At 43.8% G+C, this 21,503-nt stretch overlaps 24 non-coding genes across 24 annotated transcripts; 4 read left to right on the forward strand and 20 right to left on the reverse strand.

The window, feature by feature from the left end:
• Positions 1 to 1,067: 1,067 nt before the first annotated feature.
• On the reverse strand, positions 1,068 to 1,139 carry TRNAT-CGU (transfer RNA threonine (anticodon CGU)). The gene has a single exon. It is a non-coding gene; the product is annotated as a tRNA-Thr (tRNA).
• A 546-nt stretch (positions 1,140 to 1,685) lies between these two features.
• On the reverse strand, positions 1,686 to 1,767 carry TRNAS-GCU (transfer RNA serine (anticodon GCU)). The gene has a single exon. It is a non-coding gene; the product is annotated as a tRNA-Ser (tRNA).
• A 687-nt stretch (positions 1,768 to 2,454) lies between these two features.
• On the reverse strand, positions 2,455 to 2,526 carry TRNAT-UGU (transfer RNA threonine (anticodon UGU)). Its single transcript has one exon. It is a non-coding gene; the product is annotated as a tRNA-Thr (tRNA).
• A 465-nt stretch (positions 2,527 to 2,991) lies between these two features.
• Positions 2,992 to 3,068, reverse strand: TRNAS-GCU (transfer RNA serine (anticodon GCU)). The gene has a single exon. It is a non-coding gene; the product is annotated as a tRNA-Ser (tRNA).
• A 480-nt stretch (positions 3,069 to 3,548) lies between these two features.
• TRNAI-UAU (transfer RNA isoleucine (anticodon UAU)) lies at positions 3,549 to 3,643 on the forward strand. Its single transcript has 2 exons — positions 3,549 to 3,586; positions 3,608 to 3,643. It is a non-coding gene; the product is annotated as a tRNA-Ile (tRNA).
• A 1,488-nt stretch (positions 3,644 to 5,131) lies between these two features.
• On the reverse strand, positions 5,132 to 5,203 carry TRNAT-CGU (transfer RNA threonine (anticodon CGU)). Its single transcript has one exon. It is a non-coding gene; the product is annotated as a tRNA-Thr (tRNA).
• Positions 5,204 to 5,749: 546 nt separating this feature from the next.
• On the reverse strand, positions 5,750 to 5,831 carry TRNAS-GCU (transfer RNA serine (anticodon GCU)). Its single transcript has one exon. It is a non-coding gene; the product is annotated as a tRNA-Ser (tRNA).
• Positions 5,832 to 6,518: 687 nt separating this feature from the next.
• Positions 6,519 to 6,590, reverse strand: TRNAT-UGU (transfer RNA threonine (anticodon UGU)). The gene has a single exon. It is a non-coding gene; the product is annotated as a tRNA-Thr (tRNA).
• A 465-nt stretch (positions 6,591 to 7,055) lies between these two features.
• TRNAS-GCU (transfer RNA serine (anticodon GCU)) lies at positions 7,056 to 7,132 on the reverse strand. Its single transcript has one exon. It is a non-coding gene; the product is annotated as a tRNA-Ser (tRNA).
• A 480-nt stretch (positions 7,133 to 7,612) lies between these two features.
• TRNAI-UAU (transfer RNA isoleucine (anticodon UAU)) lies at positions 7,613 to 7,707 on the forward strand. The gene is made up of 2 exons: positions 7,613 to 7,650; positions 7,672 to 7,707. It is a non-coding gene; the product is annotated as a tRNA-Ile (tRNA).
• A 1,486-nt stretch (positions 7,708 to 9,193) lies between these two features.
• Positions 9,194 to 9,265, reverse strand: TRNAT-CGU (transfer RNA threonine (anticodon CGU)). The gene has a single exon. It is a non-coding gene; the product is annotated as a tRNA-Thr (tRNA).
• Positions 9,266 to 9,811: 546 nt separating this feature from the next.
• Positions 9,812 to 9,893, reverse strand: TRNAS-GCU (transfer RNA serine (anticodon GCU)). The gene has a single exon. It is a non-coding gene; the product is annotated as a tRNA-Ser (tRNA).
• A 1,205-nt stretch (positions 9,894 to 11,098) lies between these two features.
• Positions 11,099 to 11,175, reverse strand: TRNAS-GCU (transfer RNA serine (anticodon GCU)). Its single transcript has one exon. It is a non-coding gene; the product is annotated as a tRNA-Ser (tRNA).
• A 2,074-nt stretch (positions 11,176 to 13,249) lies between these two features.
• TRNAT-CGU (transfer RNA threonine (anticodon CGU)) lies at positions 13,250 to 13,321 on the reverse strand. Its single transcript has one exon. It is a non-coding gene; the product is annotated as a tRNA-Thr (tRNA).
• A 546-nt stretch (positions 13,322 to 13,867) lies between these two features.
• On the reverse strand, positions 13,868 to 13,949 carry TRNAS-GCU (transfer RNA serine (anticodon GCU)). Its single transcript has one exon. It is a non-coding gene; the product is annotated as a tRNA-Ser (tRNA).
• Positions 13,950 to 14,636: 687 nt separating this feature from the next.
• On the reverse strand, positions 14,637 to 14,709 carry TRNAT-UGU (transfer RNA threonine (anticodon UGU)). The gene has a single exon. It is a non-coding gene; the product is annotated as a tRNA-Thr (tRNA).
• Positions 14,710 to 15,173: 464 nt separating this feature from the next.
• On the reverse strand, positions 15,174 to 15,250 carry TRNAS-GCU (transfer RNA serine (anticodon GCU)). Its single transcript has one exon. It is a non-coding gene; the product is annotated as a tRNA-Ser (tRNA).
• A 480-nt stretch (positions 15,251 to 15,730) lies between these two features.
• On the forward strand, positions 15,731 to 15,825 carry TRNAI-UAU (transfer RNA isoleucine (anticodon UAU)). The gene is made up of 2 exons: positions 15,731 to 15,768; positions 15,790 to 15,825. It is a non-coding gene; the product is annotated as a tRNA-Ile (tRNA).
• Positions 15,826 to 17,293: 1,468 nt separating this feature from the next.
• TRNAT-CGU (transfer RNA threonine (anticodon CGU)) lies at positions 17,294 to 17,365 on the reverse strand. Its single transcript has one exon. It is a non-coding gene; the product is annotated as a tRNA-Thr (tRNA).
• A 546-nt stretch (positions 17,366 to 17,911) lies between these two features.
• TRNAS-GCU (transfer RNA serine (anticodon GCU)) lies at positions 17,912 to 17,993 on the reverse strand. Its single transcript has one exon. It is a non-coding gene; the product is annotated as a tRNA-Ser (tRNA).
• Positions 17,994 to 18,680: 687 nt separating this feature from the next.
• TRNAT-UGU (transfer RNA threonine (anticodon UGU)) lies at positions 18,681 to 18,753 on the reverse strand. Its single transcript has one exon. It is a non-coding gene; the product is annotated as a tRNA-Thr (tRNA).
• A 464-nt stretch (positions 18,754 to 19,217) lies between these two features.
• Positions 19,218 to 19,294, reverse strand: TRNAS-GCU (transfer RNA serine (anticodon GCU)). The gene has a single exon. It is a non-coding gene; the product is annotated as a tRNA-Ser (tRNA).
• A 480-nt stretch (positions 19,295 to 19,774) lies between these two features.
• TRNAI-UAU (transfer RNA isoleucine (anticodon UAU)) lies at positions 19,775 to 19,869 on the forward strand. The gene is made up of 2 exons: positions 19,775 to 19,812; positions 19,834 to 19,869. It is a non-coding gene; the product is annotated as a tRNA-Ile (tRNA).
• A 1,468-nt stretch (positions 19,870 to 21,337) lies between these two features.
• Positions 21,338 to 21,409, reverse strand: TRNAT-CGU (transfer RNA threonine (anticodon CGU)). The gene has a single exon. It is a non-coding gene; the product is annotated as a tRNA-Thr (tRNA).
• Positions 21,410 to 21,503: the final 94 nt, after the last annotated feature.

The raw sequence follows: 21,503 nt of genomic DNA on the forward strand, positions 1-21,503 counted from the left end.
TTTGATAAAATCAAGCAGAACAAGGATGCTGATAGGAACTCGCCTCATTTGCATATGGGCTAGGGCTTCTGGGAGCCATGAGAATTAGGAGTTGAAGGTTTTGCAGATCGAGATTGCTAAAGGGCTGGGCATTTGCACAGACCTCTCCATGCCTGATTGGTGCCGAAGGTTAGTTGCAAGTGGTCCCCTGCTCACCCTACCTTACAAAGGGCCATGCCCAGTTAGGCCCCTCAGGGCTAGGCCCGGCAGGGCTAAGCCCGGCGTTCGTCAGGCGAAGTGCCTGGACCCCTGCTCATCATACCTCAGAATCTGGTCTAGCTATTGCAGACATGGGGAATGGTGCTTATATCCCATTGACAGCGCCCACAAGCTGCATACTAATAGCCAATGATGTGTGAATGCGGTCAGGGTAGCAGACATATAGAACAATTGGGTGGGTTCGCTTCCGAACTGGATGCACAGGAGCAGGAGAGAATGGCTGTTGGCGATGTATGCAACTTGCTCTGCGTGAACACATCTACCGACCCCTTCCCCTACACACACGGGCACATACACACACACACACACACATAGCCATTGGAGCTATGCAGAGCTAATCAGAAAGATTGGTAATCATTAGAACATGAAAGATATGTGTTCATTTTTTATTAAACTTGTGGACTCCCGCAGAAACGGAGGGACTCACATCTCTAATTGAGGCTTGCTTACCTCTATACAAATGTGTTTGCTGGCTGTCTTTCTTCAACTGGTATGTGCGGTTGTGTCTGTCTTTGTCTTTCAACACGCCTGGCACGTTTACATTATCAAAGAGATGATTGTATGGAGATGGGGAACACCCCTCCGTTGCATTGTGAACTTGAACAGTCTTTTCACCAAAGCAGCTACATGCGACATTGCAAGGTTTTTGTCAGTCTTTGCCTGAAAACATTAGGCCTTCCTCTCGAACTCTATTTCACTCCTTCTGTGGAAGACTTCAATTATGAGGATGCATCCCGTCATAAAAGGTTCTCTGTAGATGGTGCAACTCTGGCTTCTCTTCCCCGTGCTTTTTGAAAATAATCCGCCCGAGGCCCTGATGAGGTTTGAACTCATGACCCCTGGTTTACGAGACCAGTGCTCTGCCACTGAGCTACAAGGCCACCTGCTGCTTGCTCACAGCCAACAACAGAAAGTGCAAAGAAACCATGGGTTTTACCTAGGTAGATCTCCAGGTATATGAATTTCTGGTTGTGTAAAAATGGCTGTATATCTCTGCATGTGTTCAGTACGTCATCATACATCTGATTTGCGAAAGCGTGTGTGCTTATGTTGGTGATACATTGTCGGTATGCGTTTGAGTATGTACTTTTACGGGTATGTATGTATTGAGTAGGATGCTGAACAGGTTCATGAGTTTAGATAGCAGGTCAGAATGATGGCAAAAGGAACATGTAAAAGGCAGACAACTAAAAGAAAAAAGAATTTGGGATGTAAGCTTGGGAGTTTACTAACTGCGCTGATTTTGGCTCCTATAATAGTAAAGAATGGAAACCTACGAGGAAAGTCTTTGACTAATTTCATTCTCCGCCTGCACCAATGAACTTATTTTTACATCTCTATTTCCATATCTGTACTCATTCCTGTCTTTCACAGGGAGGTTGAAAGACTTTGGTCTATGTTTAAATGCAGACTATAAAGAAAAAATACGACGAAGGTGGGATTCGAACCCACGCGTGCAGAGCACAATGGATTAGCAGTCCATCGCCTTAACCACTCGCCCACCTCGTCTGTTTGGGAACGGTGCTCGAGTCCCATGCTTAAAGAAGAGATAAAACAATGGTGGTGCAAAGTCAGTGAAAAATAGATCATGTTTGTCATAATAGAAACAAGATCGTTGACTCGTTCTTCCTTACCCGGCCATTGATAGATAAACACATCAAGTTGAAGTTCAGAAAAATATAACAAGAGCTCCTGGAGGGTTCACAACACTAATCCAGAGGAAGGTGCTTGAGCTTCCGTATGGCACACCATTAGTAGTAAAACCAGCATAACGCAAGCTCCAGTTTCCCAGTGTTTGGCATCATTCAACGTTTCCAGCCAAGATCAAAGTTCAGATGCTGCTGCTTCCTGTGATGTCATTGAATTTAAATAGTGAGTGATGGCAATAACCCTTTTCCAATTAAATTTTGCCACATCAACGTCCCTGAAAATAGAGAAAGGCGTGCAACCCAGAACCGCTGTACTGTTCAATAGAGTAAGGGCTTCACCGTGATCATCTGCATCTGTCATCACAAGATTATCAAGGTCTTTTTCTTGAAGAAATTAGGTCCAGAAAGCCGACCTTCCCCACAGACTATTCAGACACCTTGCGCTTGTGGCTTTGTTATAGGCCCGAATCCATTGGTAAAAGGTTGCACAGGTACAATGTGCAATATCAGTTCCTATTCAACAATGTTCAAGAAAATTACCATTTGGAGGCCCTGATGAGGATCGAACTCACGACCCCTGGTTTACAAGACCAGTGCTCTGCCACTGAGCTACAGAGCCCCTCAGGTTACGACGCATAACAGCAACACAACGAGCACACAACATGATGTTTACTGGGTAGACATATTTGAAGGGTGTGTGAGAATGTATGTATATGATTGTGATTTGACCTGTTTTTTTCTGGCCGATTTTTTGAGGAGCAGCTAATTTGTGCGTATTCCGTGCAATTTTAGGGTGACTAATGAGGAGATGTGATGCGTGAAAGTTGAAAAAAACATGTACATGGCAGCAGAGAGACAATATGGATATTACCTTTGCTTTTTTAAATTTCTATCCGGATTCTGGCTCAAAGGGTAGTCAAGCACAGCAGATTGCATTCCTGCCAGTAACACGACAACCTTGTTTGTGTCCTTCTTAATCAACTAACATGCATATTTTCACTTTTGTCTGTATGTTCTTTGAAAGCCAATGGCAATGGTGCTTAGAGCAATGCAGATGTTTAAAAAAGATTTCAAAAGTTAAAATCGACAAAGGTGGGATTCGAAACCACGCGTGTACAGTAGATTAGCAGTCCATCGCCTTAACCACTCGGCCACCTCGTCTACAGGGATTATGTTAGGCATTCAAGTCTTTACAGGTAATAACACAAACATCTTCAAAATAGAACCACAATGCGTTCCTTGTTGAGGTACATCCAGCCGTTTGCAGGAAAACTGCCTCACTTGCTGTTGAGAAAAATTCATCAAAGTCCTGGGGTGTTTATAGGCATCGCCAAGATGACATTGGGAGGTGTTTCAATTGACACGTGTTGAATATGAGGAAGAGCATCATGCTGGCTCCAGTGGCACTGCCTGCAGCATGACAAAAATGTAGAAGGGACATTTGACTGCACCATTGGCTGAACATCAGTGGCAAAGTGTATATCAGGCTAAAAGGTAAGCTCCAGTGGCACAATATGGGCACTACAAGGCACCCATAATTTGGTGTCAGCTAAAAAGACAATGCCAGAGCTTGTGGGTGCTTTTGTACACTTGTGTGTGTGTTTGTGGGTGTAGTTTCATGTCGAAAACCAAAACACAGCAGCTCCAGTGGCGCAATCGGTTAGCGCGCGGTACTTATACAGCAGTACATGCAGTGAGCAATGCCGAGGTTGTGAGTTCAAGCCTCACCTGGAGCAACTTTGGAACTTTTTACTAATTCACCTCAAAACTGAATTATTGAACCAATAAATGTTCTGGACATTTTTTGGTTCACCTCAAGGTTTCCTTGATTGTCAGTTAATGTTGTATGACAGCTCCTCTGCCTTTTAGACATGGAATACTCATTGCAAGTTATTTATGGGGTGTTTGCGCTTTAAATACAGCTACGGAGGGTTTTTGAAAATAGAACAGAAAATAAAAAATGTCAACTGTTATTATACTCCATTTTCTGCTGAGCACCACTTACGGAAGACACTTGTAAAGGTAGAAAAAGGGTTACTGGAGTAGGATCCAGGAGACAATATCAACTTACAAAGAATAATGTTGTCTATTTACTGCATTATCGCCTTTGAAGCAAACCTCTGAGAATAAATACCCTTTCACTAATCAGGCAGTCACTTTGATAAAATCAAGCAGAACAAGGATGCTGATAGGAACTCGCCTCATTTGCATATGGGCTAGGGCTTCTGGGAGCCATGAGAATTAGGAGTTGAAGGTTTTGCAGATCGAGATTGCTAAAGGGCTGGGCATTTGCACAGACCTCTCCATGCCTGATTGGTGCCGAAGGTTAGTTGCAAGTGGTCCCCTGCTCACCCTACCTTACACACGGCCATGCCCAGTTAGGCCCCTCAGGGCTAGGCCCGGCAGGGCTAAGCCCGGCGTTTGTCAGGCGAAGTGCCTGGACCCCTGCTCATTATACCTCAGAATCTGGTCTAGCTATTGCAGACATGGGGAATGGTGCTTATATCCCATTGACAGCGCCCACAAGCTGCATACTAATAGCCAATGATGTGTGAATGCGGTCAGGGTAGCAGACATATAGAACAATTGGGTGGGTTCGCTTCCGAACTGGATGCACAGGAGCAGGAGAGAATGGCTGTTGGCGATGTATGCAACTTGCTCTGCGTGAACACATCTACCGACCCCTTCCCCTACACACACGGGCACATACACACACACACACACACATAGCCATTGGAGCTATGCAGAGCTAATCAGAAAGATTGGTAATCATTAGAACATGAAAGATATGTGTTCATTTTTTATTAAACTTGTGGACTCCCGCAGAAACGGAGGGACTCACATCTCTAATTGAGGCTTGCTTACCTCTATACAAATGTGTTTGCTGGCTGTCTTTCTTCAACTGGTATGTGCGGTTGTGTCTGTCTTTGTCTTTCAACACGCCTGGCACGTTTACATTATCAAAGAGATGATTGTATGGAGATGGGGAACACCCCTCCGTTGCATTGTGAACTTGAACAGTCTTTTCACCAAAGCAGCTACATGCGACATTGCAAGGTTTTTGTCAGTCTTTGCCTGAAAACATTAGGCCTTCCTCTCGAACTCTATTTCACTCCTTCTGTGGAAGACTTCAATTATGAGGATGCATCCCGTCATAAAAGGTTCTCTGTAGATGGTGCAACTCTGGCTTCTCTTCCCCGTGCTTTTTGAAAATAATCCGCCCGAGGCCCTGATGAGGTTTGAACTCATGACCCCTGGTTTACGAGACCAGTGCTCTGCCACTGAGCTACAAGGCCACCTGCTGCTTGCTCACAGCCAACAACAGAAAGTGCAAAGAAACCATGGGTTTTACCTAGGTAGATCTCCAGGTATATGAATTTCTGGTTGTGTAAAAATGGCTGTATATCTCTGCATGTGTTCAGTACGTCATCATACATCTGATTTGCGAAAGCGTGTGTGCTTATGTTGGTGATACATTGTCGGTATGCGTTTGAGTATGTACTTTTACGGGTATGTATGTATTGAGTAGGATGCTGAACAGGTTCATGAGTTTAGATAGCAGGTCAGAATGATGGCAAAAGGAACATGTAAAAGGCAGACAACTAAAAGAAAAAAGAATTTGGGATGTAAGCTTGGGAGTTTACTAACTGCGCTGATTTTGGCTCCTATAATAGTAAAGAATGGAAACCTACGAGGAAAGTCTTTGACTAATTTCATTCTCCGCCTGCACCAATGAACTTATTTTTACATCTCTATTTCCATATCTGTACTCATTCCTGTCTTTCACAGGGAGGTTGAAAGACTTTGGTCTATGTTTAAATGCAGACTATAAAGAAAAAATACGACGAAGGTGGGATTCGAACCCACGCGTGCAGAGCACAATGGATTAGCAGTCCATCGCCTTAACCACTCGGCCACCTCGTCTGTTTGGGAACGGTGCTCGAGTCCCATGCTTAAAGAAGAGATAAAACAATGGTGGTGCAAAGTCAGTGAAAAATAGATCATGTTTGTCATAATAGAAACAAGATCGTTGACTCGTTCTTCCTTACCCGGCCATTGATAGATAAACACATCAAGTTGAAGTTCAGAAAAATATAACAAGAGCTCCTGGAGGGTTCACAACACTAATCCAGAGGAAGGTGCTTGAGCTTCCGTATGGCACACCATTAGTAGTAAAACCAGCATAACGCAAGCTCCAGTTTCCCAGTGTTTGGCATCATTCAACGTTTCCAGCCAAGATCAAAGTTCAGATGCTGCTGCTTCCTGTGATGTCATTGAATTTAAATAGTGAGTGATGGCAATAACCCTTTTCCAATTAAATTTTGCCACATCAAGGTCCCTGAAAATAGAGAAAGGCGTGCAACCCAGAACCGCTGTACTGTTCAATAGAGTAAGGGCTTCACCGTGATCATCTGCATCTGTCATCACAAGATTATCAAGGTCTTTTTCTTGAAGAAATTAGGTCCAGAAAGCCGACCTTCCCCACAGACTATTCAGACACCTTGCGCTTGTGGCTTTGTTATATGCCCGAATCCATTGGTAAAAGGTTGCACAGGTACAATGTGCAATATCAGTTCCTATTCAACAATGTTCAAGAAAATTACCATTTGGAGGCCCTGATGAGGATCGAACTCACGACCCCTGGTTTACAAGACCAGTGCTCTGCCACTGAGCTACAGAGCCCCTCAGGTTACGACGCATAACAGCAACACAACGAGCACACAACATGATGTTTACTGGGTAGACATATTTGAAGGGTGTGTGAGAATGTATGTATATGATTGTGATTTGACCTGTTTTTTTCTGGCCGATTTTTTGAGGAGCAGCTAATTTGTGCGTATTCCGTGCAATTTTAGGGTGACTAATGAGGAGATGTGATGCGTGAAAGTTGAAAAAAACATGTACATGGCAGCAGAGAGACAATATGGATATTACCTTTGCTTTTTTAAATTTCTATCCGGATTCTGGCTCAAAGGGTAGTCAAGCACAGCAGATTGCATTCCTGCCAGTAACACGACAACCTTGTTTGTGTCCTTCTTAATCAACTAACATGCATATTTTCACTTTTGTCTGTATGTTCTTTGAAAGCCAATGGCAATGGTGCTTAGAGCAATGCAGATGTTTAAAAAAGATTTCAAAAGTTAAAATCGACAAAGGTGGGATTCGAAACCACGCGTGTACAGTAGATTAGCAGTCCATCGCCTTAACCACTCGGCCACCTCGTCTACAGGGATTATGTTAGGCATTCAAGTCTTTACAGGTAATAACACAAACATCTTCAAAATAGAACCACAATGCGTTCCTTGTTGAGGTACATCCAGCCCTTTGCAGGAAAACTGCCTCACTTGCTGTTGAGAAAAATTCATCAAAGTCCTGGGGTGTTTATAGGCATCGCCAAGATGACATTGGGAGGTGTTTCAATTGACACGTGTTGAATATGAGGAAGAGCATCATGCTGGCTCCAGTGGCACTGCCTGCAGCATGACAAAAATGTAGAAGGGACATTTGACTGCACCATTGGCTGAACATCAGTGGCAAAGTGTATATCAGGCTAAAAGGTAAGCTCCAGTGGCACAATATGGGCACTACAAGGCACCCATAATTTGGTGTCAGCTAAAAAGACAATGCCAGAGCTTGTGGGTGCTTTTGTACACTTGTGTGTGTGTTTGTGGGTGTAGTTTCATGTCGAAAACCAAAACACAGCAGCTCCAGTGGCGCAATCGGTTAGCGCGCGGTACTTATACAGCAGTACATGCAGTGAGCAATGCTGAGGTTGTGAGTTCAAGCCTCAACTGGAGCAACTTTGGAACTTTTTACTAATTCACCTCAAAACTGAATTATTGAACCAATAAATGTTCTGGACATTTTTTGGTTCACCTCAAGGTTTCCTTGATTGTCAGTTAATGTTGTATGACAGCTCCTCTGCCTTTTAGACATGGAATACTCATTGCAAGTTATTTATGGGGTGTTTGCGCTTTAAATACAGCTACGGAGGGTTTTTGAAAATAGAACAGAAAATAAAAAATGTCAACTGTTATTATACTCCATTTTCTGCTGAGCACCACTTACGGAAGACATTTGTAAAGGTAGAAAAAGGGTTACTGGAGTAGGATCCAGGAGACAATATCAACTTACAAAGAATAATGTTGTCTATTTACTGCATTATCGCCTTTGAAGCAAACCTCTGAGAATAAATACCCTTTCACTAATCAGGCAGTCACTTTGATAAAATCAAGCAGAACAAGGATGCTGATAGGAACTCGCCTCATTTGCATATGGGCTAGGGCTTCTGGGAGCCATGAGAATTAGGAGTTGAAGGTTTTGCAGATCGAGATTGCTAAAGGGCTGGGCATTTGCACAGACCTCTCCATGCCTGATTGGTGCCGAAGGTTAGTTGCAAGTGGTCCCCTGCTCACCCTACCTTACACAGGGCCATGCCCAGTTAGGCCCCTCAGGGCTAGGCCCGGCAGGGCTAAGTCCGGCGTTTGTCAGGCGAAGTGCCTGGACCCCTGCTCATTATACCTCAGAATCTGGTCTAGCTATTGCAGACATGGGGAATGGTGCTTATATCCCATTGACAGCGCCCACAAGCTGCATACTAATAGCCAATGATGTGTGAATGCGGTCAGGGTAGCAGACATATAGAACAATTGGGTGGGTTCGCTCCGAACTGGATGCACAGGAGCAGGAGAGAATGGCTGTTGGCGATGTATGCAACTTGCTCTGCGTGAACACATCTACCGACCCCTTCCCCTACACACACGGGCACATACACACACACACACACACATAGCCATTGGAGCTATGCAGAGCTAATCAGAAAGATTGGTAATCATTAGAACATGAAAGATATGTGTTCATTTTTTATTACACTTGTGGACTCCCGCAGAAACGGAGGGACTCACATCTCTAATTGAGGCTTGCTTACCTCTATACAAATGTGTTTGCTGGCTGTCTTTCTTCAACTGGTATGTGCGGTTGTGTCTGTCTTTGTCTTTCAACACGCCTGGCACGTTTACATTATCAAAGAGATGATTGTATGGAGATGGGGAACACCCCTCCGTTGCATTGTGAACTTGAACAGTCTTTTCACCAAAGCAGCTACATGCGACATTGCAAGGTTTTTGTCAGTCTTTGCCTGAAAACATTAGGCCTTCCTCTCGAACTCTATTTCACTCCTTCTGTGGAAGACTTCAATTATGAGGATGCATCCCGTCATAAAGGTTCTCTGTAGATGGTGCAACTCTGGCTTCTCTTCCCCGTGCTTTTTGAAAATAATCCGCCCGAGGCCCTGATGAGGTTTGAACTCATGACCCCTGGTTTACGAGACCAGTGCTCTGCCACTGAGCTACAAGGCCACCTGCTGCTTGCTCACAGCCAACAACAGAAAGTGCAAAGAAACCATGGGTTTTACCTAGGTAGATCTCCAGGTATATGAATTTCTGGTTGTGTAAAAATGGCTGTATATCTCTGCATGTGTTCAGTACGTCATCATACATCTGATTTGCGAAAGCGTGTGTGCTTATGTTGGTGATACATTGTCGGTATGCGTTTGAGTATGTACTTTTACGGGTATGTATGTATTGAGTAGGATGCTGAACAGGTTCATGAGTTTAGATAGCAGGTCAGAATGATGGCAAAAGGAACATGTAAAAGGCAGACAACTAAAAGAAAAAAGAATTTGGGATGTAAGCTTGGGAGTTTACTAACTGCGCTGATTTTGGCTCCTATAATAGTAAAGAATGGAAACCTACGAGGAAAGTCTTTGACTAATTTCATTCTCCGCCTGCACCAATGAACTTATTTTTACATCTCTATTTCCATATCTGTACTCATTCCTGTCTTTCACAGGGAGGTTGAAAGACTTTGGTCTATGTTTAAATGCAGACTATAAAGAAAAAATACGACGAAGGTGGGATTCGAACCCACGCGTGCAGAGCACAATGGATTAGCAGTCCATCGCCTTAACCACTCAGCCACCTCGTCTGTTTGGGAACGGTGCTCGAGTCCCATGCTTAAAGAAGAGATAAAACAATGGTGGTGCAAAGTCAGTGAAAAATAGATCATGTTTGTCATAATAGAAACAAGATCGTTGACTCGTTCTTCCTTACCCGGCCATTGATAGATAAACACATCAAGTTGAAGTTCAGAAAAATATAACAAGAGCTCCTGGAGGGTTCACAACACTAATCCAGAGGAAGGTGCTTGAGCTTCCGTATGGCACACCATTAGTAGTAAAACCAGCATAACGCAAGCTCCAGTTTCCCAGTGTTTGGCATCATTCAACGTTTCCAGCCAAGATCAAAGTTCAGATGCTGCTGCTTCCTGTGATGTCATTGAATTTAAATAGTGAGTGATGGCAATAACCCTTTTCCAATTAAATTTTGCCACATCAACGTCCCTGAAAATAGAGAAAGGCGTGCAACCCAGAACCGCTGTACTGTTCAATAGAGTAAGGGCTTCACCGTGATCATCTGCATCTGTCATCACAAGATTATCAAGGTCTTTTTCTTGAAGAAATTAGGTCCAGAAAGCCGACCTTCCCCACAGACTATTCAGACACCTTGCGCTTGTGGCTTTGTTATAGGCCCGAATCCATTGGTAAAAGGTTGCACAGGTACAATGTGCAATATCAGTTCCTATTCAACAATGTTCAAGAAAATTACCATTTGGAGGCCCTGATGAGGATCGACAAGACCAGTGCTCTGCCACTGAGCTACAGAGCCCCTCAGGTTACGACGCATAACAGCAACACAACGAGCACACAACATGATGTTTACTGGGTAGACATATTTGAAGGGTGTGTGAGAATGTATGTATATGATTGTGATTTGACCTGTTTTTTTCTGGCCGATTTTTTGAGGAGCAGCTAATTTGTGCGTATTCCGTGCATTTTTAGGGTGACTAATGAGGAGATGTGATGCGTGAAAGTTGAAAAAAACATGTACATGGCAGCAGAGAGACAATATGGATATTACCTTTGCTTTTTTAAATTTCTATCCGGATTCTGGCTCAAAGGGTAGTCAAGCACAGCAGATTGCATTCCTGCCAGTAACACGACAACCTTGTTTGTGTCCTTCTTAATCAACTAACATGCATATTTTCACTTTTGTCTGTATGTTCTTTGAAAGCCAATGGCAATGGTGCTTAGAGCAATGCAGATGTTTAAAAAAGATTTCAAAAGTTAAAATCGACAAAGGTGGGATTCGAAACCACGCGTGTACAGTAGATTAGCAGTCCATCGCCTTAACCACTCGGCCACCTCGTCTACAGGGATTATGTTAGGCATTCAAGTCTTTACAGGTAATAACACAAACATCTTCAAAATAGAACCACAATGCGTTCCTTGTTGAGGTACATCCAGCCGTTTGCAGGAAAACTGCCTCACTTGCTGTTGAGAAAAATTCATCAAAGTCCTGGGGTGTTTATAGGCATCGCCAAGATGACATTGGGAGGTGTTTCAATTGACACGTGTTGAATATGAGGAAGAGCATCATGCTGGCTCCAGTGGCACTGCCTGCAGCATGACAAAAATGTAGAAGGGACATTTGACTGCACCATTGGCTGAACATCAGTGGCAAAGTGTATATCAGGCTAAAAGGTAAGCTCCAGTGGCACAATATGGGCACTACAAGGCACCCATAATTTGGTGTCAGCTAAAAAGACAATGCCAGAGCTTGTGGGTGCTTTTGTACACTTGTGTGTGTGTTTGTGGGTGTAGTTTCATGTCGAAAACCAAAACACAGCAGCTCCAGTGGCGCATGGCGCAATCGGTTAGCGTGCGGTACTTATACAGCAGTACATGCAGTGAGCAATGCCGAGGTTGTGAGTTCAAGCCTCACCTAGAGCAACTTTGGAACTTTTTACTAATTCACCTCAAAACTGAATTATTGAACCAATAAATGTTCTGGACATTTTTTGGTTCACCTCAAGGTTTCCTTGATTGTCAGTTAATGTTGTATGACAGCTCCTCTGCCTTTTAGACATGGAATACTCATTGCAAGTTATTTATGGGGTGTTTGCGCTTTAAATACAGCTACGGAGGGTTTTTGAAAGTAGAACAGAAAATAAAAAATGTCAACTGTTATTATACTCCATTTTCTGCTGAGCACCACTTACGGAAGACATTTGTAAAGGTAGAAAAAGGGTTACTGGAGTAGGATCCAGGAGACAATATCAACTTACAAAGAATAATGTTGTCTATTTACTGCATTATCGCCTTTGAAGCAAACCTCTGAGAATAAATACCCTTTCACTAATCAGGCAGTCACTTTGATAAAATCAAGCAGAACAAGGATGCTGATAGGAACTCGCCTCATTTGCATATGGGCTAGGGCTTCTGGGAGCCATGAGAATTAGGAGTTGAAGGTTTTGCAGATCGAGATTGCTAAAGGGCTGGGCATTTGCACAGACCTCTCCATGCCTGATTGGTGCCGAAGGTTAGTTGCAAGTGGTCCCCTGCTGACCCTACCTTACACAGGGCCATGCCCAGTTAGGCCCCTCAGGGCTAGGCCCGGCAGGGCTAAGCCCGGCGTTTGTCAGGCGAAGTGCCTGGACCCCTGCTCATCATACCTCAGAATCTGGTCTAGCTATTGCAGACATGGGGAATGGTGCTTACATCCCATTGACAGCGCCCACAAGCTGCATACTAATAGCCAATGATGTGTGAATGCGGTCAGGGTAGCAGACATATAGAACAATTGGGTGGGTTCGCTTCCGAACTGGATGCACAGGAGCAGGAGAGAATGGCTGTTGGCGATGTATGCAACTTGCTCTGCGTGAACACATCTACCGACCCCTTCCCCTACACACACGGGCACATACACACACACACACACACACACATAGCCATTGGAGCTATGCAGAGCTAATCAGAAAGATTGGTAATCATTAGAACATGAAAGATATGTGTTCATTTTTTATTAAACTTGTGGACTCCCGCAGAAACGGAGGGACTCACATCTCTAATTGAGGCTTGCTTACCACTATACAAATGTGTTTGCTGGCTGTCTTTCTTCAACTGGTATGTGCGGTTGTGTCTGTCTTTGTCTTTCAACACGCCTGGCACGTTTACATTATCAAAGAGATGATTGTATGGAGATGGGTAACACCCCTCCGTTGCATTGTGAACTTGAACAGTCTTTTCACCAAAGCAGCTACATGCGACATTGCAAGGTTTTTGTCAGTCTTTGCCTGAAAACATTAGGCCTTCCTCTCGAACTCTATTTCACTCCTTCTGTGGAAGACTTCAATTATGAGGATGCATCCCGTCATAAAAGGTTCTCTGTAGATGGTGCAACTCTGGCTTCTCTTCCCCGTGCTTTTTGAAAATAATCCGCCCGAGGCCCTGATGAGGTTTGAACTCATGACCCCTGGTTTACGAGACCAGTGCTCTGCCACTGAGCTACAAGGCCACCTGCTGCTTGCTCACAGCCAACAACAGAAAGTGCAAAGAAACCATGGGTTTTACCTAGGTAGATCTCCAGGTATATGAATTTCTGGTTGTGTAAAAATGGCTGTATATCTCTGCATGTGTTCAGTACGTCATCATACATCTGATTTGCGAAAGCGTGTGTGCTTATGTTGGTGATACATTGTCGGTATGCGTTTGAGTATGTACTTTTACGGGTATGTATGTATTGAGTAGGATGCTGAACAGGTTCATGAGTTTAGATAGCAGGTCAGAATGATGGCAAAAGGAACATGTAAAAGGCAGACAACTAAAAGAAAAAAGAATTTGGGATGTAAGCTTGGGAGTTTACTAACTGCGCTGATTTTGGCTCCTATAATAGTAAAGAATGGAAACCTACGAGGAAAGTCTTTGACTAATTTCATTCTCCGCCTGCACCAATGAACTTATTTTTACATCTCTATTTCCATATCTGTACTCATTCCTGTCTTTCACAGGGAGGTTGAAAGACTTTGGTCTATGTTTAAATGCAGACTATAAAGAAAAAATACGACGAAGGTGGGATTCGAACCCACGCGTGCAGAGCACAATGGATTAGCAGTCCATCGCCTTAACCACTCGGCCACCTCGTCTGTTTGGGAACGGTGCTTGAGTCCCATGCTTAAAGAAGAGATAAAACAATGGTGGTGCAAAGTCAGTGAAAAATAGATCATGTTTGTCATAATAGAAACAAGATCGTTGACTCGTTCTTCCTTACCCGGCCATTGATAGATAAACACATCAAGTTGAAGTTCAGAAAAATATAACAAGAGCTCCTGGAGGGTTCACAACACTAATCCAGAGGAAGGTGCTTGAGCTTCCGTATGGCACACCATTAGTAGTAAAACCAGCATAACGCAAGCTCCAGTTTCCCAGTGTTTGGCATCATTCAACGTTTCCAGCCAAGATCAAAGTTCAGATGCTGCTGCTTCCTGTGATGTCATTGAATTTAAATAGTGAGTGATGGCAATAACCCTTTTCCAATTAAATTTTGCCACATCAACGTCCCTGAAAATAGAGAAAGGCGTGCAACCCAGAACCGCTGTACTGTTCAATAGAGTAAGGGCTTCACCGTGATCATCTGCATCTGTCATCACAAGATTATCAAGGTCTTTTTCTTGAAGAAATTAGGTCCAGAAAGCCGACCTTCCCCACAGACTATTCAGACACCTTGCGCTTGTGGCTTTGTTATAGGCCCGAATCCATTGGTAAAAGGTTGCACAGGTACAATGTGCAATATCAGTTCCTATTCAACAATGTTCAAGAAAATTACCATTTGGAGGGCCTGATGAGGATCGAACTCACGACCCCTGGTTTACAAGACCAGTGCTCTGCCACTGAGCTACAGAGCCCCTCAGGTTACGACGCATAACAGCAACACAACGAGCACACAACATGATGTTTACTGGGTAGACATATTTGAAGGGTGTGTGAGAATGTATGTATATGATTGTGATTTGACCTGTTTTTTTCTGGCCGATTTTTTGAGGAGCAGCTAATTTGTGCGTATTCCGTGCAATTTTAGGGTGACTAATGAGGAGATGTGATGCGTGAAAGTTGAAAAAAACATGTACATGGCAGCAGAGAGACAATATGGATATTACCTTTGCTTTTTTAAATTTCTATCCGGATTCTGGCTCAAAGGGTAGTCAAGCACAGCAGATTGCATTCCTGCCAGTAACACGACAACCTTGTTTGTGTCCTTCTTAATCAACTAACATGCATATTTTCACTTTTGTCTGTATGTTCTTTGAAAGCCAATGGCAATGGTGCTTAGAGCAATGCAGATGTTTAAAAAAGATTTCAAAAGTTAAAATCGACAAAGGTGGGATTCGAAACCACGCGTGTACAGTAGATTAGCAGTCCATCGCCTTAACCACTCGGCCACCTCGTCTACAGGGATTATGTTAGGCATTCAAGTCTTTACAGGTAATAACACAAACATCTTCAAAATAGAACCACAATGCGCTGCTTGTTGAGGTACATCCAGCCGTTTGCAGGAAAACTGCCTCACTTGCTGTTGAGAAAAATTCATCAAAGTCCTGGGGTGTTTATAGGCATCGCCAAGATGACATTGGGAGGTGTTTCAATTGACACGTGTTGAATATGAGGAAGAGCATCATGCTGGCTCCAGTGGCACTGCCTGCAGCATGACAAAAATGTAGAAGGGACATTTGACTGCACCATTGGCTGAACATCAGTGGCAAAGTGTATATCAGGCTAAAAGGTAAGCTCCAGTGGCACAATATGGGCACTACAAGGCACCCATAATTTGGTGTCAGCTAAAAAGACAATGCCAGAGCTTGTGGGTGCTTTTGTACACTTGTGTGTGTGTTTGTGGGTGTAGTTTCATGTCGAAAACCAAAATACAGCAGCTCCAGTGGCGCAATCGGTTAGCGCGCGGTACTTATACAGCAGTACATGCAGTGAGCAATGTCGAGGTTGTGAGTTCAAGCCTCACCTGGAGCAACTTTGGAACTTTTTACTAATTCACCTCAAAACTGAATTATTGAACCAATAAATGTTCTGGACATTTTTTGGTTCACCTCAAGGTTTCCTTGATTGTCAGTTAATGTTGTATGACAGCTCCTCTGCCTTTTAGACATGGAATACTCATTGCAAGTTATTTATGGGGTGTTTGCGCTTTAAATACAGCTACGGAGGGTTTTTGAAAATAGAACAGAAAATAAAAAATGTCAACTGTTATTATACTCCATTTTCTGCTGAGCACCACTTACGGAAGACATTTGTAAAGGTAGAAAAAGGGTTACTGGAGTAGGATCCAGGAGACAATATCAACTTACAAAGAATAATGTTGTCTATTTACTGCATTATCGCCTTTGAAGCAAACCTCTGAGAATAAATACCCTTTCACTAATCAGGCAGTCACTTTGATAAAATCAAGCAGAACAAGGATGCTGATAGGAACTCGCCTCATTTGCATATGGGCTAGGGCTTCTGGGAGCCATGAGAATTAGGAGTTGAAGGTTTTGCAGATCGAGATTGCTAAAGGGCTGGGCATTTGCACAGACCTCTCCATGCCTGATTGGTGCCGAAGGTTAGTTGCAAGTGGTCCCCTGCTCACCCTACCTTACACAGGGCCATGCCCAGTTAGGCCCCTCAGGGCTAGGCCCGGCAGGGCTAAGCCCGGCGTTTGTCAGGCGAAGTGCCTGGACCCCTGCTCATTATACCTCAGAATCTGGTCTAGCTATTGCAGACATGGGGAATGGTGCTTATATCCCATTGACAGCGCCCACAAGCTGCATACTAATAGCCAATGATGTGTGAATGCGGTCAGGGTAGCAGACATATAGAACAATTGGGTGGGTTCGCTTCCGAACTGGATGCACAGGAGCAGGAGAGAATGGCTGTTGGCGATGTATGCAACTTGCTCTGCGTGAACACATCTACCGACCCCTTCCCCTACACACACGGGCACATAGCCATTGGAGCTATGCAGAGCTAATCAGAAAGATTGGTAATCATTAGAACATGAAAGATATGTGTTCATTTTTTATTAAACTTGTGGACTCCCGCAGAAACGGAGGGACTCACATCTCTAATTGAGGCTTGCTTACCTCTATACAAATGTGTTTGCTGGCTGTCTTTCTTCAACTGGTATGTGCGGTTGTGTCTGTCTTTGTCTTTCAACACGCCTGGCACGTTTACATTATCAAAGAGATGATTGTATGGAGATGGGGAACACCCCTCCGTTGCATTGTGAACTTGAACAGTCTTTTCACCAAAGCAGCTACATGCGACATTGCAAGGTTTTTGTCAGTCTTTGCCTGAAAACATTAGGCCTTCCTCTCGAACTCTATTTCACTCCTTCTGTGGAAGACTTCAATTATGAGGATGCATCCCGTCATAAAAGGTTCTCTGTAGATGGTGCAACTCTGGCTTCTCTTCCCCGTGCTTTTTGAAAATAATCCGCCCGAGGCCCTGATGAGGTTTGAACTCATGACCCCTGGTTTACGAGACCAGTGCTCTGCCACTGAGCTACAAGGCCACCTGCTGCTTGCTCACAGCCAACAACAGAAAGTGCAAAGAAACCATGGGTTTTACCTAGGTAGATCTCCAGGTATATGAATTTCTGGTTGTGTAAAAATGGCTGTATATCTCTGCATGTGTTCAGTACGTCATCATACATCTGATTTGCGAAAGCGTGTGTGCTTATGTTGGTGATACATTGTCGGTATGCGTTTGAGTATGTACTTTTACGGGTATGTATGTATTGAGTAGGATGCTGAACAGGTTCATGAGTTTAGATAGCAGGTCAGAATGATGGCAAAAGGAACATGTAAAAGGCAGACAACTAAAAGAAAAAAGAATTTGGGATGTAAGCTTGGGAGTTTACTAACTGCGCTGATTTTGGCTCCTATAATAGTAAAGAATGGAAACCTACGAGGAAAGTCTTTGACTAATTTCATTCTCCGCCTGCACCAATGAACTTATTTTTACATCTCTATTTCCATATCTGTACTCATTCCTGTCTTTCACAGGGAGGTTGAAAGACTTTGGTCTATGTTTAAATGCAGACTATAAAGAAAAAATACGACGAAGGTGGGATTCGAACCCACGCGTGCAGAGCACAATGGATTAGCAGTCCATCGCCTTAACCACTCGGCCACCTCGTCTGTTTGGGAACGGTGCTTGAGTCCCATGCTTAAAGAAGAGATAAAACAATGGTGGTGCAAAGTCAGTGAAAAATAGATCATGTTTGTCATAATAGAAACAAGATCGTTGACTCGTTCTTCCTTACCCGGCCATTGATAGATAAACACATCAAGTTGAAGTTCAGAAAAATATAACAAGAGCTCCTGGAGGGTTCACAACACTAATCCAGAGGAAGGTGCTTGAGCTTCCGTATGGCACACCATTAGTAGTAAAACCAGCATAACGCAAGCTCCAGTTTCCCAGTGTTTGGCATCATTCAACGTTTCCAGCCAAGATCAAAGTTCAGATGCTGCTGCTTCCTGTGATGTCATTGAATTTAAATAGTGAGTGATGGCAATAACCCTTTTCCAATTAAATTTTGCCACATCAACGTCCCTGAAAATAGAGAAAGGCGTGCAACCCAGAACCGCTGTACTGTTCAATAGAGTAAGGGCTTCACCGTGATCATCTGCATCTGTCATCACAAGATTATCAAGGTCTTTTTCTTGAAGAAATTAGGTCCAGAAAGCCGACCTTCCCCACAGACTATTCAGACACCTTGCGCTTGTGGCTTTGTTATAGGCCCGAATCCATTGGTAAAAGGTTGCACAGGTACAATGTGCAATATCAGTTCCTATTCAACAATGTTCAAGAAAATTACCATTTGGAGGGCCTGATGAGGATCGAACTCACGACCCCTGGTTTACAAGACCAGTGCTCTGCCACTGAGCTACAGAGCCCCTCAGGTTACGACGCATAACAGCAACACAACGAGCACACAACATGATGTTTACTGGGTAGACATATTTGAAGGGTGTGTGAGAATGTATGTATATGATTGTGATTTGACCTGTTTTTTTCTGGCCGATTTTTTGAGGAGCAGCTAATTTGTGCGTATTCCGTGCAATTTTAGGGTGACTAATGAGGAGATGTGATGCGTGAAAGTTGAAAAAAACATGTACATGGCAGCAGAGAGACAATATGGATATTACCTTTGCTTTTTTAAATTTCTATCCGGATTCTGGCTCAAAGGGTAGTCAAGCACAGCAGATTGCATTCCTGCCAGTAACACGACAACCTTGTTTGTGTCCTTCTTAATCAACTAACATGCATATTTTCACTTTTGTCTGTATGTTCTTTGAAAGCCAATGGCAATGGTGCTTAGAGCAATGCAGATGTTTAAAAAAGATTTCAAAAGTTAAAATCGACAAAGGTGGGATTCGAAACCACGCGTGTACAGTAGATTAGCAGTCCATCGCCTTAACCACTCGGCCACCTCGTCTACAGGGATTATGTTAGGCATTCAAGTCTTTACAGGTAATAACACAAACATCTTCAAAATAGAACCACAATGCGTTCCTTGTTGAGGTACATCCAGCCGTTTGCAGGAAAACTGCCTCACTTGCTGTTGAGAAAAATTCATCAAAGTCCTGGGGTGTTTATAGGCATCGCCAAGATGACATTGGGAGGTGTTTCAATTGACACGTGTTGAATATGAGGAAGAGCATCATGCTGGCTCCAGTGGCACTGCCTGCAGCATGACAAAAATGTAGAAGGGACATTTGACTGCACCATTGGCTGAACATCAGTGGCAAAGTGTATATCAGGCTAAAAGGTAAGCTCCAGTGGCACAATATGGGCACTACAAGGCACCCATAATTTGTTGTCAGCTAAAAAGACAATGCCAGAGCTTGTGGGTGCTTTTGTACACTTGTGTGTGTGTTTGTGGGTGTAGTTTCATGTCGAAAACCAAAACACAGCAGCTCCAGTGGCGCAATCGGTTAGCGCGCGGTACTTATACAGCAGTACATGCAGTGAGCAATGCCGAGGTTGTGAGTTCAAGCCTCACCTGGAGCAACTTTGGAACTTTTTACTAATTCACCTCAAAACTGAATTATTGAACCAATAAATGTTCTGGACATTTTTTGGTTCACCTCAAGGTTTCCTTGATTGTCAGTTAATGTTGTATGACAGCTCCTCTGCCTTTTAGACATGGAATACTCATTGCAAGTTATTTATGGGGTGTTTGCGCTTTAAATACAGCTACGGAGGGTTTTTGAAAATAGAACAGAAAATAAAAAATGTCAACTGTTATTATACTCCATTTTCTGCTGAGCACCACTTACGGAAGACATTTGTAAAGGTAGAAAAAGGGTTACTGGAGTAGGATCCAGGAGACAATATCAACTTACAAAGAATAATGTTGTCTATTTACTGCATTATCGCCTTTGAAGCAAACCTCTGAGAATAAATACCCTTTCACTAATCAGGCAGTCACTTTGATAAAATCAAGCAGAACAAGGATGCTGATAGGAACTCGCCTCATTTGCATATGGGCTAGGGCTTCTGGGAGCCATGAGAATTAGGAGTTGAAGGTTTTGCAGATCGAGATTGCTAAAGGGCTGGGCATTTGCACAGACCTCTCCATGCCTGATTGGTGCCGAAGGTTAGTTGCAAGTGGTCCCCTGCTCACCCTACCTTACACAGGGCCATGCCCAGTTAGGCCCCTCAGGGCTAGGCCCGGCAGGGCTAAGCCCGGCGTTTGTCAGGCGAAGTGCCTGGACCCCTGCTCATTATACCTCAGAATCTGGTCTAGCTATTGCAGACATGGGGAATGGTGCTTATATCCCATTGACAGCGCCCACAAGCTGCATACTAATAGCCAATGATGTGTGAATGCGGTCAGGGTAGCAGACATATAGAACAATTGGGTGGGTTCGCTTCCGAACTGGATGCACAGGAGCAGGAGAGAATGGCTGTTGGCGATGTATGCAACTTGCTCTGCGTGAACACATCTACCGACCCCTTCCCCTACACACACGGGCACATAGCCATTGGAGCTATGCAGAGCTAATCAGAAAGATTGGTAATCATTAGAACATGAAAGATATGTGTTCATTTTTTATTAAACTTGTGGACTCCCGCAGAAACGGAGGGACTCACATCTCTAATTGAGGCTTGCTTACCTCTATACAAATGTGTTTGCTGGCTGTCTTTCTTCAACTGGTATGTGCGGTTGTGTCTGTCTTTGTCTTTCAACACGCCTGGCACGTTTACATTATCAAAGAGATGATTGTATGGAGATGGGGAACACCCCTCCGTTGCATTGTGAACTTGAACAGTCTTTTCACCAAAGCAGCTACATGCGACATTGCAAGGTTTTTGTCAGTCTTTGCCTGAAAACATTAGGCCTTCCTCTCGAACTCTATTTCACTCCTTCTGTGGAAGACTTCAATTATGAGGATGCATCCCGTCATAAAAGGTTCTCTGTAGATGGTGCAACTCTGGCTTCTCTTCCCCGTGCTTTTTGAAAATAATCCGCCCGAGGCCCTGATGAGGTTTGAACTCATGACCCCTGGTTTACGAGACCAGTGCTCTGCCACTGAGCTACAAGGCCACCTGCTGCTTGCTCACAGCCAACAACAGAAAGTGCAAAGAAACCATGGGTTTTACCTAGGTAGATCTCCAGGTATATGAATTTCTGGTTGTGT

Source organism: Ambystoma mexicanum, unplaced genomic scaffold (assembly GCF_040938575.1).
Source record: "Ambystoma mexicanum isolate Mex_15411 unplaced genomic scaffold, UKY_AmexF1_1 Mex_scaf46, whole genome shotgun sequence".
Lineage (NCBI taxonomy): Eukaryota > Metazoa > Chordata > Amphibia > Caudata > Ambystomatidae > Ambystoma > Ambystoma mexicanum.